The sequence below is a fragment of the Mirounga leonina genome, unplaced genomic scaffold (genome assembly GCF_011800145.1).
Source record: "Mirounga leonina isolate KUSES-001 unplaced genomic scaffold, KU_Mleo_1.0 Mir_115, whole genome shotgun sequence".
Lineage (NCBI taxonomy): Eukaryota > Metazoa > Chordata > Mammalia > Carnivora > Phocidae > Mirounga > Mirounga leonina.
Window position 1 is genome coordinate 68,146,744 of NW_023270268.1, and position 19,991 is coordinate 68,166,734.

Genomic DNA, 19,991 nt, shown 5'->3' on the forward strand with positions numbered 1-19,991 from the left:
AATGACGGAAGTTATTGTCTATAAATGTTCTTATAATAAATACATATTGCTGGTACATTTTTAAAAAAATCATCACAAAGGGCGCCTGGGTGGCTCAGTTGGTTAAGCGACTGCCTTCGGCTCAGGTCATGATCCTGGAGTTCCGGGATCGAGTCCCGCATCGGGCTCCCTGCTCAGTGGGGAGTCTGCTTCTCCCTCTGGCCCTCCCCCTCTCATGTGCGCTCTCTCTCAAATAAAAAAAAAAAAAAAAAAAAAAATCACAAAAAATGCCCAACAAGTAGAGCAGAAAAGTTCTTATCTGTTCAAATTGCAATTTTTTTTATTCCACTGATCAGAGCGTTATATCAATTTCTGGAATCAAGAGTAACATTTTTTAAGGGAGAGGGGTAAACTGTTCAAATTTAAAAGTATTATTCCACCTGTAGCCCTACTTCAGTTAGCTCCTACATTCCTATAAAGAACCTTATTGTTGCCCACGTGTGTTGCTAGGGCAGACAAATCTCTATGCTGAGAGTAGGAATAGACAGATGAAATAAGGTTGGCCCATGCCTTGCAGAGTTCAGTTAGTGAAGAGAAACATACAAAGGTAGCACTAAAGAAAAAAGATTTGTAAATTTAACGCAATCTGTACTAGAGGTTTCAGTCCCAGTTGCAATAAAACTACATAGAGACTACAAAGATTCGAGTTTATCCACCTTCAAAGACACTTAATTCTGGAGTATGACCCTTTTAAAATTCTAATTTCAAAAAGACACCTGAAAAGAACAGGACATTGGACAATGAAAAGAAAACACTAAGACACTCCTTGCCTGAAAAAGTCAGTCTTCACTTTCAAAACACCTTAAAAGCCTGTGTGCCAAAGAGTGAAATTAGACTGCCTCCTTAGTGGACTCACTGGCTTTGTGGAACTGCTCCATTTTGGTCTGTTAGCTTACACAGCTAAGGTGGGTCCTCTGTAATGTGATGGACTCTTCATCTGGCCCAGGTGAAGACCAGACATTCAGATACTAGACATCATTCATTTTCAGAGGGTATACAAGAAGTCTTACCCCTGCATCTCCGCCACTGTGGTACCTTTCAGTACAACTATTTTCAAACAAGATCACAAAACAGCAGCGAGACATTCATCCAGTCTCTATCCTGTACCATCCTGGTGTCAGACCTGCTGAGGTTATCATGGGTAAAATAAGTCCTGCCCCTCAAGGAGCAGATGGACTATTAAATAAACAAGACATTCAAAATAAATAATGTTTCTAAAATCACAAAGCAATTTTTAGGGGGAGGGGGAAGGGCAAAGGGAGAGAAAGAATTACTTAAGCAGGCTCCATGCCCAGCACAGAGCCTGAAGAGGAGGCTTGATCTCATGACCCTGAGATCATGACCTGAGCCGAAAACCAACAGTCGGATGCTTAACTGACTGAGCCACCCACATGCCCCCCCAAAGCAATTTTTGTATGTTCTGCCTCATCACACTTATTTATCCTTAAATAGTAAATGACTGAGTTCTAGAAAAAGAAAAAAATTAAATGCCTTTGTACTTTTCCATCCTAGCTCTCAGAATAGCCTATAAACTCGTAAGAGCTTTTATTCAAAATACCTATCAGTTACAGGCAATCAGTTACTTAATTCAGATCCATAGCTATATTCGTCAAAAGTAAATATAAAAACTAGTCTTAACTAATATTTAGCCAAGTGTTTATATTAAAAGTACACTTAATATTTTAAATGTTCAGTATAAAATATTTTACTTCAGAACATTATAGACAATAATTTAACAACTACTACAAAAAACAGGACTGCTGAGACAAGTTAGCTAGGATTCATTCAACTGAGTACGTACAGCACTTTCAGCATCACAAAACTGAGTTCAGCAACACACACTGAACAATAACTGCCCCACAAATTTAATCATCTCCTAGCTTCTCCTAGGAAAAAGATATATTCTTTTCTGAGTCCATTCCTGGAGCAAGCCAGCACCCAACTATAAACCTGTATACATCATTTTAAATTTAAAAGAATGAAAAGACAGGGAAAGTTATGAATAGAAATAAAACCAGTCCTGCCTACAACACATTATAAGGAGATCTGGAAACCCTTTGCATGATCCAAAATCAAATGTTTAATTGAAATTACTTTATCTTCCACAATGTACAGTGGTGGCATATTATCTCATAACAGACATACTAGCTTAATTTTTGAGTTGCTCAACTATTTGGATGATCCTAAACCTTCCTTCCTCTAAGACTGCCATCAGGATATTTAAGCTTAAAGTTGTTTTTCTTTCATTTCTTTTTGGTAGGTGTGCAATAATTAGTTCTCAGAATCAGGAATAGTCTCTACAAGTAAATAACTGGACCAAAGGGAATAAATGGTTATTCTGACTTTTTTTTTAATAAATTGAAGTGTTGCTGACACGTAATGTTACGTTGGTTTCAGGTGTATAACATGGTGTACATCATACTACGCTCACCACAAGTATGGCTACTATCCGTCACCATACGATGTATTACAATACTGCTGGCTCTACTCCTTATGTTGTACCTTCTAACCTTGCGACTTACTAATTCCGTAACTGGAAGCTTGTGCCTCCCACTCTCCTTCACCCATTTTTGTCTGTTCCTCTTACCCTTTCCTCCCATGGCTATTCTGATTCTTACTGAATACCAACAGATTGGGTCCACTCAACAGAGCAAACCAACTGATGACGGCCCCTCTAGCTGAAACATTAGGAAAATGTTCAATTTCACGAATAATAAACATAAAAACATTCTGGCCATAACACTAATAAAGATTTAAAAATATTCATTATCAAATTTGTGACAAAACAGAAAATACATCTGTAAATACAACTACAAATATCTGCCACAGTTGTTTATTCAAAAGATGAAAAAAGAGCAACAATATTAAAAGCTGCTAAAAGAACTTTGATGTTAAAAATAAGAATTGTTGGGGTGCCTGGGTGGCTCAGTCGTTAAGCGTCTGCCTTCAGCTCAGGTCATGGTCCCAGGGTCCTGGGATCGAGCCCCACATCGGGCTCCCTGCTCAGCGGGGAGCCTGCTTCTTCCTCTCCCACTCCCCCCTGCTTGTGTTCCCTCTCTCGCTGTCTCTCTCTCTGTCAAATAAATAAAATCTTAAAAAAAAAAAAAAAAAGAATTGTTTTGGGGCACCTGAGTAGCTCAGTCAGTTAAGCGTTTGACTCCTGGTTTCAGCTCAGGTCATGATCTCATGGGTCGTGAGATGGGAGACCCACACTGGGCTCCATGCTCAGCGGGGAGTCTGCTTAGAGATTCTCTCCCTCTGTCCCTCCCCCAACTCCCTCATTCTCACACACATATACGCAGGTGCACGCGCGCTCCCTCTCTCAAATAAATATATAAATCTTTTTTTTTTTCAAAGAACTGTTTTATATTGGCAGGTAACTGTACATTCTGTACAACTGTACATCCAAGGTAACTTGGACATTCTGAGTTACCTTTCCAAATAAATATTAATGACCCATAGGTGCTCAAGGTACTTGTTATGTTGGGGATGGTATGGTGTTGGGAGATCATCTAGAAGGAAGGATATGTTAGGCTTCTCTGGATCTCAGCAGCTGAGAACTGCTGGGTGACTATAATCAAGAAGATGGAGAAAACTGTGGCTTGCCTCTTGCAGCCTCCACTGCCACAGTCTGACAAAAGACACCATTATTCCTGCTTTCCATCTGGAGAACTACTCCATTCCCAACCCTGTGGTTTAAATGAGATGGACCTCCCAGTCCAAAGGAAGGCGCTTACTTAATTGCTTAAGTCAACCAGCATATTTTGTATCTTCAGCTTAGGGCTGACACCCACCCCCACATATACACATCACACTCCCTCTGCCCCACCTCAATCACTCCTGGTAAATGAAATGCTAAAAGACATTTGCTGGTTTCTAGGAAAGACAACCTCCTCCTTTCAGAGAGGAGGGGGCAGATAACAAAGACACTATGTACCATCACAGACATTAGAGCAGAGATGAGAAAGAGAGAAGGACACCAGAGAAGAGAGACATTAATAACTATGTTATTAATGACATCAAGTTATCTATTAAGCAACTGGATTAAGTACTATCAGAAACTAATTTATCGCTCTAATTCAGTTAAAGAAGTCAAAAATTAATTTTACTGTCTAACCCAATTTGAGACTTTTCAGTTGCAACCAAAAAAAGGCAGACAAATAGGGGGAATTATCCAAGAGATGTTTTAAAACAAGAAAATGACTAAAATTAGTGATAGATTATATCTGAAGAAATAAGAAAAAGAGGGGGCAAAAGTCACATTTTTTCGAATTGTTTCCAGATTAGAAAGCATGAAGAATTACCCATAAAAATGGGGTGCCTAGAGAGCACAGCCCTCTGGAGAGTCACACTTTATATGTGCTGATTTAGAGATAAAACAGAGGACGTTCCAGCAGAAATGCTCCAGAGTGGTTAAAATATTACAGCTCATGTCTTACGGAAAGTGGTACCTCTGATTCTGTTTCCCTACAGGAACAGATTTTTCCTAAGTTACATCTATTATTTTGGGGTGATAAACCAAATCCAAACAAATGCAGATGAGATACAGCTGTGGCAGTGGGGTAGTGATAAGTGAAAAAACACTACAGTGGTCATGCAATTAACAAAACCTAAGAGGGGAAAAATGCACTAAAGCACTACTAAGTCAAAACTTGGGGTGAACACTTCCAATGCACCAGGCACTATGACATGGTGCTGGAGATGTGGCTGAACAAAAGCTAAACGAAGTAGACCAGGACCAGACCTTGTGACTTACAGGTTACTGTGAACAAAACCAATACTAACTTGGATAAGAAAAAATACAGAAAATTATGAAACCATAAACCTTAAGGCTGAGGGAATAGGTAAGCAGAGGATGTAAAATCCCAGTGGCTTACAGGTTTCTGTAATAGGCACAGTGTTGGAAGAGCATCTTCCTTTTAATTCAAATGTCTGACGTGTACCAAGTTACCTCTGCTCCTATGTGTGTGCAAACTGCTTCTCATTCATTTGAGTGTTAATGAAAATGAAGCACAAGAATATTCGCAATTACTGAGAAATTCCTACGTGCTATGTATGGAGCGAAGCACTCTACACATGATTTAATTTCCTCTTCAGTATTAACTTCCTCATTTTAATGTCATATGAGAACAGCACTTCTATATATGTATTTAGAAAGGTTATTAAAATACTAAACTTTCCTCAGTACAGAAAAAAAACACATGGAAAATAGTATGGAATGTATAACATATAACATAAAAGAATAAAATAATTTAATGGCTATGAAGAATGAAAATCCTTAGCACTAGAAGGTCCTACAAAATTGCTAATTCCAAGATGTGACACATATTGCCAAGGCCTCGTGTACAGTGCAGGCTGTCGGCGCTCAGCTTAAACAGACTATGCTGTGAATGGCAACCCTAGGTGGTCAGCCAGCCACTGCAGTCACAGACGACACCAACACCCTGCTAAGCAGCAGCTTCTAGCCTCACAGAGAATCATGTATCAAAATTACTTTGCTGGGTTTGAGTTCTCAACCTGCTATGGAGCAAAGGAGATAAATAGTTTATTTCAGCAAAGTAAAGTCATGCTGCCATATTACCCCGAGTTACCCTAGGAAACTCTTGTCAAATTGTCTTGCTAAAACCAAAATACACTGCAAAAATACATTATCATAACTAAAAAACAAACAAAAACAAAAAACAAAGTGTGTGGGGGGGGAGGGAAATGAGAAAGAGGAGAGAAATTAAATCAATTTACTCATTAGCAAAGTCATGGTGCTTTACTACCATCTTATGAGCTGAACTGTCCGTAGAATTCATATGTTGAAGACCTAACCCCTCTAGTACCTCACAATGAGACTTTATTTGGGAAATAGGGTCTTTAAAGAGGTAAACTGAGGCCATTACGGTGGACCCTAACCCAGTATGACAGGTGTCCTTATATGAGGAGGGAGAGACACCAGGGATGCATATACACAGAGGAAAGATCACGTGAGGTCATAGTGAGAAAGAAAGTAGCTATCTGCAAGCCAAGGAGAGAGGCCTTATAAAGTAATTTATCCTGCTGACACCCTTGATCTTCAAATTCCAACATCCAGAACTATGAGAAAATAAATTATCTGTTGTTTAAGCCACCTCATCTGTGGATTTTGTTATGGCAGACCTAGCAAACGGATATATATCCATCACCACCAATTCTTGAAAACTCTGATCATTCATCTGAAGCCTTTAAAAATCATTGATGTTAAATTCACAATCGTTAGGATCTGCCTTTCTGAAAATTTGCCTCTATTTTCAGGAACCCATCCTGTTCAAAGACAATGAGATTAACAGGATACATTAATAACATTTTATAATCATCTGCACCACAATGCCCCTTCTCCTTGAACTGCCCCCTCCTTCCCACCATGAAACACTCTCAGGAATAGCCCTGAAAAATGCATTACCCTTAATTTCCTGCCTCATTAAAAATAATTATAATCCTACAAATGTTAGGCAATAACACTGCTATATGTATAAAATATGGTACAATGAAGGAAGGTATCTTAAGATCTAGCTTTGAAAGTCATTTGTAACACAGCTTAAAATATGTATTAAAATACATTCTCAACTTTTGCCTTGCTAAATCTTATAAGGTTTCACAAAATTTTATTAGACTAAATGAAATCATGTTTACCAAATTACTTTTGTAAACTAGAAAGTGGAACATTAGGATTTAGAAACAGATAATCAAGAAAAAAACAAAACAAAACACCAAGTTCTAAATGAAACACTTCAGCCTATTTTAATATAATACTAACCAAACTAAAACAAAAACAAAACCCAGTACAACAAAATCAAATTATCTGGCTGATTTCTTAAAGCAGCAATGGCAAACAGCCTATACACGTGTTTATGAATTAACCCTGAACTACAACTACAGTTTGTCAAACACTTTAACGGTATCCTTTTAAAGCTTCCTGTGATATTAAGCCCAAAGAAAGGCAAAGAAGTATGTTTCCATAACACAAACAAAAATTCTACCACTATCACATCAGGATAAATGTTAAGTTTAAACTATATTTTTAAAGACCCAATCTCATGAGATAAATTTTACTCACATTATTAAAAAGGAGAAAATATCCTTTTATAAACTTAAGTATAATTAACATACAGTGTTGTATTAGTTTCACATATACAATATGATTCAACAATTCTGTACTCATCACCCCAATTGTACTCTTAATCCTGCTCACCTATTTTACCCATCCCCCCACCCACCTCCTGCCTAATAACCATCAGTTTGTTCTCTGTATTTAAGAATCTGTTGTTTGGGGCACTTGTTTGGGGCACTTAACTCAGTCAGGTAAGCATCCTACTCTTGATTTTGGCTCAGGTCATGGTTTCAGGGTCATGAGATCGAGCCCCATGTCGATCTCCCACTCAATGGGGAGTCTGCTTGAGATTTTCTCCCTCTGCCCCGCCTTGTTCGCTTGCACCCTAAAATAAATCTTAAAAAAAAATCTGTCTTGTTTGTTCATTTGTTTTGTTCTTAAATTCTACGTATGAATGGAATCAGATGTTGTCTTTCTCTGACCTACTTCACTTAGCATATCCTCTAGGTCCACCCATGTGGTTGCAAATAACAGGGTCTCATTTTTTTATGGCCGTGTAATAGTCTACTATCTCTTCTTCTTTATCCATTCATCTGTCAATGGACACGTGGGCTGCTTCCATATCTTGGCTATTGTAAATAATGCTGCTAGAACATAGGGGTGCATATATATTTTCAAATTAGTGTTTTTGTTTTCCTTGAGCAAAACACCTATACTGGAATTACTGGATCATAGGGGTTTGGTTTTTTTTGTTGTTTTTTTTTTTTTGAGGAACCTTCATACTATTTTCCACAGTGGTTGCACCAATTTGCATTCCCACCAAAAAGGAGAAAACAGCCTTTTAAAATAAGCTCTGTATTTCATTTGATTTATGTAAGTTCTTTTCTCTTGAGGGGGAGGGCATTTTTAATAATCTGAATATAAAGTGCTAGTAAAAAGTCTATAGCATCCTCAAGAGAAACAAATGTAGCTTAAATTTTTTAAAAAGGTGAACAAGATAGTTTGTGAAGGGAAATTAGCAGGTGATGGCATTTTACCTTCTAATTTTGGCACACAAGCACCTTCCAGTAATTTTTCTAAGAGTGTAAAAGGCTAATTTCTTCTTCTGTTAATAGTTATAGGCACTTTTTGTGCTATGAACATTTTTTCTTTTGGTTCTTGTTGCTTGTTTTCCTTATCAGATTAATGGTCACTTAAGTTCCAAAGCTGATGACTCTTAAGAAATTAAAGTATGGCGGCGCCTGGGTGGCTCAGTTGTTAACCGTCTGCCTTCAGCTCAGGTCGTGATCCCAGGGTCCTGGGATCAAGCCCCGCACAGGGCTCCCTGCTCAGCGGGAAGCCTGCTTCTCCCTCTCCCACTCCCCCTGCTTGTGTTCCCTCTCTCGCTGTGTCTCTCTCTGTCAAATAAATAAATAAAATCTTAAAAAAAAAAAAAAGAAATTAAAGTATAGTGATAATAACTTAGAAGGGATAAACTCCTAAATTACCTTTTTTTTTTCTTTCTTGGTTTCATTGGAATCCAGAGCTCTCAGATACAAATTAAAGATAACATGACAAGGAAATAAGATCTCAGATAGCCTATATAATTTTAGATAAAAGATTTGAATCTTCTGGGCCTTTGTTTCCTCGTCTATAAAATGAGGAAACATTAGATGGTCTCTTTCACTTCTAAACTTCAATGACTAGAGTCAGTACAAGTACATAGGGTATTATGCATGAATCTTACAAGCCAGCAGAGTTACCAGATCACGCAGTTATTTCTAATAAAGCATTTTTAACAAATTTTTAAAGACTGTCAGATCTCAGATGGACATCTCCAGGAATCTGGGAAAGGGGAAACAAATTCACTAAGAAACATTTAAGTATTATGCATGATGCTTATTAGGACCAACTATCTTTTATAACACTGACATATATAAAGACTCAGGCAAATGATATATCAAACCAATTATTCATTAGTAATTGAGATTTCTAATGTCAATCATTTATTTCAACTGTGAGCTACACCAGGGGTCTAAAAACTATGGCTTGTATGTCAAATCCAACCCATCACCTATTTTTGTACAACCCACAACATCTTGGGTTTTTTACAAAACACAGAATGGTTTTTACAGAACATTCTTTTTAACAGAACATTTGCCACTGATTTGACGACAGGGAACACTAATTTTGAATCCCAATTAAGTGATATTAAGTCTAGGCAAAGCTCTCAAGAGGACAGAGAAGAGTAAAAAAGCATCCATTATGTGATGAGTCAACCCTGATTTAAGTTAAACGGACATTAAAACTACAGGCCCATTTCTTTTTATACCCAAAAGGTCTCTGATGAACTGCCTCATAGTCCATCGATGTGGACTTCAACTTGCCACACACATAAGAGGTTGTTTACACAGATGTCAGAATTCTAACATCCCTTTAAAAGATAAAACTACACGACTCCAAGATGGACTCAATAAATACGTGTTGAATGATTAAATAAATTATAGTCAAGGTATATTGACAGAGAGATGAAGAGGACAAGAAATTAAAACACTAAGGGAACAGAAGATAGGCCATATATTTTTTTTTTATTTTATTTTTAAGTAATCTCTACACCCAACGTGGGGCTTGAACTCACAACCCTAAGATCAAGAGTCACACACTCTACCAACTGATCTAGCCAAGCACCCTGACAGGCCTTATTTTTGGTACATCTTTTTCAATTATTGAGCAGTAATCAGTCATAGGACTTAAGGCAAACCACTGTCAGTCTGGGAAAGAAAAGTCAGGTATGGAAATGAAAATCAAGAAGCCAGTTCCCTCCCACTAGCAAGAAAAGCTTGGAGTTTGTCTGAATGGGAACCAGTATAAGAAAGTTAACAAAATTTTCCCAATTAAAACAAACTAACTATTCTAGCTTTGGAACATACATGCAATGAGAACATAAAAGACTGGAACATAGCTAAACTTTAAAAGGACAATCAGGGGCGCCTGGGTGGCTCAGTCATTAAGCGTCTACCTTTGGCTCAGGTCATGATCCCAGGGTCCTTGGATCGAGCCCCGCATCGAGCTCCCTGCTCAGCAGGGAGCCTGCTTCTCCCTCTCCCACTCCCCCTGCTTGTGTTCCCTCTCTCGCTCTCTGTCAAATAAATAAAAATCTATTAAAAAAAAAAACAAATAAATGAAAGGAAATCACATGAATGAATGGAAACTTGGTTTAAAACTGATCTGTTACAGGCAAATAAAGAGAAGAAGGTACTAGGTATAATGAATTCAGAATTATAAATAAATGCTACTTATAATAGTATTTATGCAATAGTTTATCAGACAAGGACTAGCTATTCTCTGGTTCTTAAAAGATGAGGGGTGGACTAAGTAGACAGAACTAAGACTACTGAGTCCTAAGTGAATCAAAACAAGTGTCCATGGATGGGCCATATTTGCCAAATTATCTGGTAGAGCAAAAGTAAAAAATGTGCAGAAGATTGTTCTCTTAGTAAAAATGTATGATTAATATATCAAATGTCCAAGTATGGGGGAAAAAAGTACAAGATGAGATCAACATTCATCCCAATAGGCAATAAATGCTTGTTCAAATCAAGTGAAGACAACTTAAACCAAGTTTAATACTCAGATAACGGATTGGTACACACATGTACCAACACACACCCACCACAAGCCAGCTACCAGTAAACCTGGGAAGACAAAAGGCAAAAGAAAATGGAGTAAAAATTGATGACAGATATGAATGGAGATAGGCTTTGCAGTTTTACTGAAAACTGGGGGAAATCCACCATGAAAGTGTCCGAGGTCAATTTCACAGGGTGAAAGAAAACAGTTGGCAGTACTGTCCTGTAAGATTTTTTTTTTCCCCAAAAAACCAACAAACAAAAAAGCCCACATAGGAACAAATGAAGTACATCACTCCATAACCACACTGAGGCCCTGCAGCGTCCATCCTTTGTAAGTACTCGACCCAGTCAGGCTACAGACTAACTGCAAAGACAGAGTTTTAGTACCATCTTATTAAAAAATATTTCTTTCCATTTCATTGTAAATGTACTTTCATGCTAATGCTGTTCAAAGTGCTCAAAACTAAAAATTAGATTTGCTACCTTTATCCTGCCCATAACAAAGTTTGATTGTTTTTTTGGTATGCAAATTAAGTTTCAAAGTGAGGTATGTAGACCCCCCAGGGTTCCCAAGACTTTAAGAGGTCAACAGGAAAAATGATTTTTATAGTACTAAGACATTACTTGCCTTTTCCACAGACCTGACTTACACACTGATGTTACAAAATGGTAGTGAGTAAAACTGCTCATACCCTAATGCAAATCAAGGTGGTTACATCTTACTATCTTAGCAGGCATTTTATTCTTCACTATCATGCTCTCAAAAAAAACAAAAACAAAACCCACAAAAATCCTTCACTGAAGAATTTCCTTGAAAGCAGGAAAAATGCTTAAGTTTTATTAAAATCTCAACTTTCAAATACACATCTGTTTAATAACCTATATAACAAAACATTAAGTACACATAAAGCACTTCTGCTGTGTACTAAAAACGATAGTTGTCTCAAAGAAAAGCACTGTGCAATTATTTGAATTGCAAGTTGAACTAGCTACTTTTTTCATGGAACACCATTTTTACTTCAAAGAACAACTGACAAAGTATGGCTTTTGAGACTGCGAATTTGGCAGACATTTTCTTGAAAATAAACAAAGTGAAACTGTCACTTTAAAGAAAACAACTAGCAATATTTGTTGGCAGACGAAAACCTAAGCTTTTAGGAGAAAATTAGGATTTGGAAAATTTATCAGCCACCATGAGTTTAAGAGCTCCCCAATACTCAAAAACTTGTCTGACGAGATCAGTGGTGATGTTAATAACTGTTTATACTGCATAATGAACATATGGAAAGTCTACACAACTCAGTGAATATTTTTCCAAACACCAAAACAAAATTATGCATGAGGAAATGAACTATTCTAAGTTCAAGAGAGACCAATGGATTTTAATGTAATAGTACAAAAAGTTCGTAGATACAATTTCAGATCTTGCATAGTAACTAATCATTAAACTACCTACTTGAGATTTGGTAGTATCAAAGAAAATATTCAAAATCATTTGAAAAATAAAATTTTATTTTCATTTTGAAAAGTACCAATTATACATCTTTTTAAGGCCAGATTTTATTTTTCCTAGATTTTGATTATAACAACATATCCTAACACGTGAATGCAGAAGCAAATATGAGAACCCAGCTATATTCCAGTAAGCCAGGGATTAATAGAAATTTGCAAAAATGTAAATCAATGTCATTCTTCTCATGAAATTTTTTTTGAAATTCTTGGAAAATACTTATTTCCCATAAAATATGTTGTTTGTGTTAACATGTTATAGATGGGTTTGTTATGTTAAAATGCACTGGTAACAAAATTCCATAGTTTTATTTTCTGGTGCAGCAAATACTGACAGCTATAACACACATAACAAAAGTTCTCTGAGTCATTAACATAACAAGAACATAAACGAAGAATATATATCTGCTGGTATAAAGACTGATTCCTTCTTGGCAATTTTAGTGCTAATCTTTTTTGGCAATCTTTTTGAGAAAAAGACCTCTTAAGCCATGAATAATGTTCAGATTGTAACATGATATAAACCTTGTTTGATTTATTACGTTCATGTTGGAATACACATAGGTATCCAGCAAGTTTACATTTAATAAACAAAAAAGGTACGTAAGAAGCCATAAACACCCTCATGCAAAAGTTCTACTTTCGACAAAACATATGGAATCTACTAAATAAAATATGGAGGAATAAAAATGACACATTTTCTGAGACTATAACTCTGTAATGAAGCTGGTCTCTGTTTTGTAGCCTTTATCTCCCAAAAGGAATACATTCAAGACTAGGTAATGACAGCCTCCTCTATTCCATATATATGGAAACAAATCATGTAAAACTTTGGCAGTACAGAATCATTCCAATCACATACTCAATCTATTAGCAACATGAGAAATAAAGAGAGGGGGCTACTTGAGCAACCAATTTGAAATTCTTTATGGTCAATTTCCAGGTTATACCTGGTACAATTTCCACACCTGTTCCTCTTCATTCTGAGGACACAAAAGAAAAAACAGGAAATGTAGGGAATACAGAAAAGCTAGGGAGTAGAGACACATCTGTGTTTAATCATGGCAAATAAGTAGTCCACACACTGTTACCAACTGTAGCAGTAATTGCTGTGAATACATGAAAAGAAATTCAAAGCATAAAATAACAGCGCTTCCGTTCTTTCTGAAGTCCTTGTAACACATGCCATTGTCACCCTTTTGCCAGGTAGAGAAACCTAGGACTAGGCAGAAGTGCTGCATAAAAACAGCTCTCCCTAAAATCTCCTCTCATCCCTTTCCCCTGGACTAGTCCCCCTACTCAGGACACCCATACTTACCCCTATTCTACCAATGAAACTCTCTGCCTTGACAACTTCTTCCACCTTCCCCTGAACCCCACCTCTGACCCCTACACTCTAAAACCAACCAAGCCCACTGCCCTCCTCAAACAGTGCTTGTACTCTAGGGTTTCTACATGAATTCCTCAACCCTCACGACCAAACACATTTAATCACTTCAAGCCAGGACGACAATCTTAACAATCTGACATAACAAAATGTTAATGAATAATAATGGCTTAGTGTTCTGCTTTCCAAGAAACTTATATACAGCAAAGGCATAAATACATCTCCTTAACTCGGTTTCTCAAATTTGAGTAATACATTAAGTGCCTTTGAAAATAAAAAATTTTTTATCAATTCCAAGGTGTTTGATGTTTAATGTAAACTACAGGATTAAGATAAACATAAATAGTGCTACTTTGTTCCAAAGTGGCCGTTCAGATGATCTAAAATGGACTGTTTAGGTATCCCCCCCTTAATCCTAGTGGGATGCATTCTAAGGCCCCTAGCAGATGCTTGAAACAGCAGATAAGAACCCTAGAGATACTATGTTTTCCCCTATGCATACATACTTATAAGAGAGTCTAATTTATAAATTAGGCACAGTAAGGAATGCTTACTAACAATATGCTATACTAAGAGTTATGTAAATGTGGTCTCTCTCTCCAAATATCTCACTGCAGTGTAATCACTCTTCTAGCCATGATGTGCGATGATCAAATGCTAGGTGATGAGATGAAGTTAAGGGAATGATGTAGGCATCATGACATAGTGTGAGGCTACTCAAGACCTTCTGACAACACTCAGAAGAAGGATCATGTGGCTGCTGGACTGTGGTGGACCACAGGTTACTGAAACCATGGAAAGAGAAACTATAGAAATATAGAAATAAGGAGGGGACTACTGTATTATTTTTAGACTAGCACATGGCCAAACAAAAAAACAAAAAATATTCACAATTTAAAACTTCCCATGAAGAAATTACTAACCCAGAATACATCCATAGCTATTGAATGTCATTTACTTTGTGAACTATCAGTGTGAAAAAAGTGATATAAAGTGGAAGACTTGAAAACCAAAAAGCAATGTTTGAGGAGGTGGATGTTTCCATGTCCTTCAATTTATCATTCCCAATACAATCTTGTAGAATGGCCAACAATGATTTGAATAATTATACTACTTGTATACTTCAGGAAATGCAAGTCTATTTGAATACAGATTAATTTTTCATTCATTTGCAACTTAGGTAATACAATTAGAGTTCAACTTTCAAATGCAGATATGCATGACTTAGAAATTTTTAAAATTTGGTTTTAATACAAATAGACATCTTATAGCAACTTTATAAATAATCTTTTATATATGAAGATGAATATAATCACATGTCTAGCCAGGCTGGCAAGAACAAAGAATAAAATACAGCAATTTTTAAAAAATCATAATAGACCAAGGCACAAATGAATTTATAGCAGGGGATGTGGAGGTGAAGGGGAGTATATTATCTACAGGCTAATAAAAGCTAAATGAACACAAAATTGTATGTGTAGGGAGGGGTGGGAGAATATCTAAGCTAGAAGGTTCGCCCAGTGGTTCTTCAAAAACACTGCACATTAAATAACCTGGGGAGCTTTTAAAAATCCTGATGCCCATGTCACATCCCACACTAATTACACCAGAATTTCTGGAGGTGGGAGCCAGATACAAGTATTTTTTAAAGATTCTCAGGTAAATACAATTCACAGCAAAGTTTGGGAACCTCTTGTTTACCCAACTGAAAGCATTCTAATAATCTGCAAAATAGGATAACTTAGAGCTCTCCAGATCACAAAGTACTTCTCAAAATCCTTATGTCCTTAGTTTCCTAGAGCTGCCTTAACAAAGCACCATGAACTTGGGTGCCTTAAAACAGAAAAGTATTGTCTCATTTCTGGAGGCTAAAGTCTGAAGTCAAGCTGTCGGCAGGGCCTCGCTCCCACCAAAGCCTCTACGGGGGTGGATCCTTCCTTGCCTCCTCCAGCTTCTGGTACCTCCAGGTGTTCCTTGGTCTGTGGCAACATAACACCAGTCTCTGCTTCCATCTCCACATGGCCGTCTTCCCTCTGCGTCTGTGTCTTCACGTGGCATTTTCCACTGTGTGTGTGTCCATGTCCAAATTTCCTTCTTATAAGGACACCAGTCACACTGGAATAGGGCCTACCCTTATGACCTTATCTTAATTACATCTGCAAAGACCTTATTTCCAAAAAAGATCACAGTCACAGGTACCAAGGGTTACAATTTCAACCTATTTTGGGGGGAACATAATTCAATCCATAACACCTAACTTTTAAAACTCTCCTAACTAATCAACTAGAAAACTTACTGCTATATGACTTAATGTACAATTCCAGCTTCGAGAGAACAAACTCAAGTATGCTACACCTTTTCAGAGCTTAAAAGGACAACAGATGTGAAGGTACTCTAAACAGAGCATCCATCTTCTTGTATCCCTTCAGCAGCTAGACTACTCCATTATTAAACAATAAAGATTACAAAAATAAACTACCCTCAAGCTAGTGTCTTCTTGCCCTGGCTGCCAAACTTCTGTTTCAAGACACCATTTCAGCAAAGTCCAAAATTTTTTAGTCTGGCAATAAATTCCCTTCCAATACCTACAGTTACAGCTTCTATTCCCTCCCACACTCTTCACCACACCTAAGGATGGGGGCTGGTTGTCAGGAGAACCAACCTTGTGTTTAGAGGGTTGGGACTTTTCAGTTCCATACCCTCCCAGTTGTGGGGAAGGGAGAGGGCCTGGAGCTTGAATCAATCACCAGTAATTTGATCATGTCTGTGTAATGAAGCCTCCATAAGAACCCAAAAGGACAGGGATCAGAGAGCTTCCAGGATGGTAAACACGAGGAGACTGGGGGAAGAGTGGCATACCTGGAGAGGACATGGAAGTGCCACGCCCTTTCCCCTCATGCTGCCCTGATGCATCTCTTCCATCTGACTGTTCCTGAGTTATAGCCTTTCATAATAAACTGGTGATCTAGTATGTAAAATGTCTGGAGTTCTATGAGTTGCTCTAGCAAATTAACTGACCCCAAAGAGGAGGCCGTGGGAAGCTCTGATTTATAGCTAGTTGGTCAGAAGCACAGGTAACAAGTTGGGCTTGTAACTGGCATCCTGAGGGGTCGGGAGTACCGAACCCATAACCTGTGGAATCTGACACTATCCCTGGCAGACAGTGTCAAAACTGAGCTGAATTCTCAAATACCAGTATGGTCACTGAGGACTGTTTATTTGTGGGAAGGGAAACACCACCTCGCATTAAAAACTAAGTCTCAGAACATCAACAAAAGTACCACAAACTAGGTGGCTTACAACAGAATTTACTGCCTCATAGTTCTGGAAGTCAGAGGTGCAAAATCAAGGCTTTGGCAGGGCAATGCTCCTGAAGGTGCTAAGGAAGGATCTGCTCCAGGCCTTCCTCCTAGCTTCCTTGGCTTATGGATGCATTACTCTAGCCACCTCACCATGTCTCCCTAGGACTCTTCACACTGTTTTCCCTCTATGTCTGTGTCCAAATTTCATTTCTATAAGGATACCGGTCATACTGGATTAGAGCCTACCCTAATGACCTCATTTTAACTTAATTATCTCTGTAAAGACCCTATTTCCAAGTAAGTTTATATTCTGAGGTACTGGGAGTTTGGATTTCAGCATATGAATTGTGGATGATACAATTCACCCCGTAACAATCATCAAGCTGAGAAAGCCCAGGATTAGTAAATATAGATGCCATCATTTTACCCCTTCAAAAGTGTAGATGGCAGGTGTAGATAAAGGTTAACAAAAGCCTTTTCTCCCTGACGTTCAGTTATCTCCTCAGCATGCCCGTCAGATAGATAGATAATCCCTTTAAAACAGAATTCAAAACAATACTAATTATGGTGACTATGAAGGCATCAATATACAGGGATCAATTTAAGTGACTTTATGTGGGCGAACGTATTACTGTTGAGAATTCAAATCACTCTTCAATTTTCCTACAACTGAGTTATTCATCCCCACGCCAACAACTGGACTGTGGCCATGTGACATGCTTTGGCCAATGGAAATTGAGCAGATGTGGTACATACCACATCCAATCACAATTTTAAAGGTATTACAAGTGTATGCCAGGTCTCCTGCTCTTTAATCTTGCCAAAAGAATGAGCATGTCCCATATACTGGGCCTGCTCTAAGAGCCTGGATCACCAAGTGAGAAGACACAGAACAAAGGCACAGCCAACCAACATTATCTACGTTTAAGATAAACAGAAAATAAATACTTTTTTAAACTAGTAAAGTTATTTGTAGTCATAAAGAAAACTAATATACCTTAAAGCACTATTCTGACTGCACATAATCCCTAGGGACAAAAAAGAATCACAAAGAAACTTTAAATTGCTTTCAGCAGTCTTCAAATTTTTCAGAAAGAAAAAATATATACAAATAGAGAGGCAGTAAAAATTGTTTTGTTTTCTCTTCATGATGTAGTGCTATAGAAGCTGGCTACATCTGGAGGACGTAGAGCAATATGCTAGGAAGGTAAGAAGTGAGGAGCTCAATGTGTCACACTGTGCTACAGAACAATTTGTCTTGATGCCAAATATGTTTTGACCATTTTATTATGAAACTCGTATTTGACGGAACTGAATACAAAAAACTAAAATTATTTTACTGTTTATAATACTGATATATTTTCAGTAAAATCCATGCAATACCATCAAGCTTTAAAGCCCTATAGTTATACACATGAATTAAAATATAACTAGGAACTTGTGATTTGTTTTTCTCTTACTAAAAATATACATTTCCTAGGCCTAAAACCACCTACAAGCAATTAATGGCAACCTCGTATTAGAAGCACTCTATACTTGGATTATAGTCTCTAAATAAACACTGTCCACTAAAAGGAGTCAAAACTCCCTACAGGAATAGCCAATTTCAAATGGGCTAAAGCAGGAAGCCTGGAACATCTTGTCATGCAAGAAAGCAAGGAGACTACCTTGACCACTCCTGTCATGTTGAAAGGATACAGAAACAAAGTGAATTAAACCACCTCAAAAAGAGATTATAAAAATTAAAAATAAAATTCACATCACTGGTCACCTTGAGAGGTTACTAGAGTACCACCAATTCAGTATTCTGAAAATTGGTAACTAAAACATTCAGGCACATACTCTGCCTTTCTTGTGCAAGTTCTATTTCAGAGTATCACAATACTTGATTAGGAACAGTAATTTACAGAATTCCAGCCAATCAATGCAAAAACAATGATATAATTAGAAAATAATCATTCCTATCCCTAAGAAAATAATGAATCTAAGCAACGCTTATGAAAGGTGCTAAGCCCAGTGCAACTGTGTAATGGGTGGATGAGGCTAACAACAACTGAATCAACTAATTGATATCACCATCACTGAAAGTGACACAACCAGATGGTTTATGCCTCATGTGGTATCATGCAAATGGAAGAAAAAAGACTTCATGATCAAAGAACTCAAAGTGAATTTAATCAGGTTTCCAACTACCACTTTACAGAAATTCAGGACAAGAGTAAAATATGTTAGTAATACAAGGATGCAGAGCCAAATTCAGAATATAGGAAATTCGACAAGACAAATGAATCACTTTCTCATACCAATATGTGGAAGGGGCTTAAATTTAGCCAACCAAAAGCAGTATGCAGACCTTATTTGGATTCTGACAAAAACCAACCATCTAAAAAGGTCATTTGGGAGAGAAAAGAAAAACAAATTTTTTTAAAGACTTTATTTATTTGACAGAGAGAGACAGTGAGAGAGGGAACACAAGCAGAGGGAGTGGGAGAGGGAAAGGCAGGCTTCCCGCCCAGCAGGGAGCCCGATACCGGGCTCGATCCCAAGACCCTGGGATCATGACCTGAGCCGAAGGTAGACGCTTAATGACTGAGCCACCCAGGCACCCCGACAAAAGAAAAAATTTAATTCCCTTTACCTCTTCCTGTTTCTCATAAGGCTTGTATCTTTTGTGGACCACGGTACATGAAGTCTAACCTTTTCTCTATCTTAATGGGAAGGGTAGGGGCAACTGTAACAATGAGGGCAGTAAGTATAAGACAATAAAATGACTTATTTCATACTCCACATGTATCCCAGTAGTCTTCTAATCCTTACTTTGTTTAAAGATTAAGATCCTCATTTGAATATAAAATCCTGGGCTTGACTCTGTTCTGGAAAGTAGCTTCAGAGAAGATGACTTTGAGTTCATCGAGACATAATCAAGGGTTTTCATCAAAAATATATATACCATTTAACATCAAACTGCTGATCAATTTAGTGTTTCTCAAGCATAGATATTAAACAGCCTTCTTCCTTCAACATAACACAAATGTGTACTATGTACTCAAATAAGTAGTTTTTTTAAA

At 37.6% G+C, this 19,991-nt stretch overlaps 1 protein-coding gene across 9 annotated transcripts in view; it reads right to left on the minus strand.

Moving 5' to 3' along the window:
• Nucleotides 1-19,991, minus strand: part of TBL1XR1 (TBL1X receptor 1) — a 175,535-nt gene that overhangs the window by 42,739 nt on the left and 112,805 nt on the right. The window lies entirely within an intron of this gene.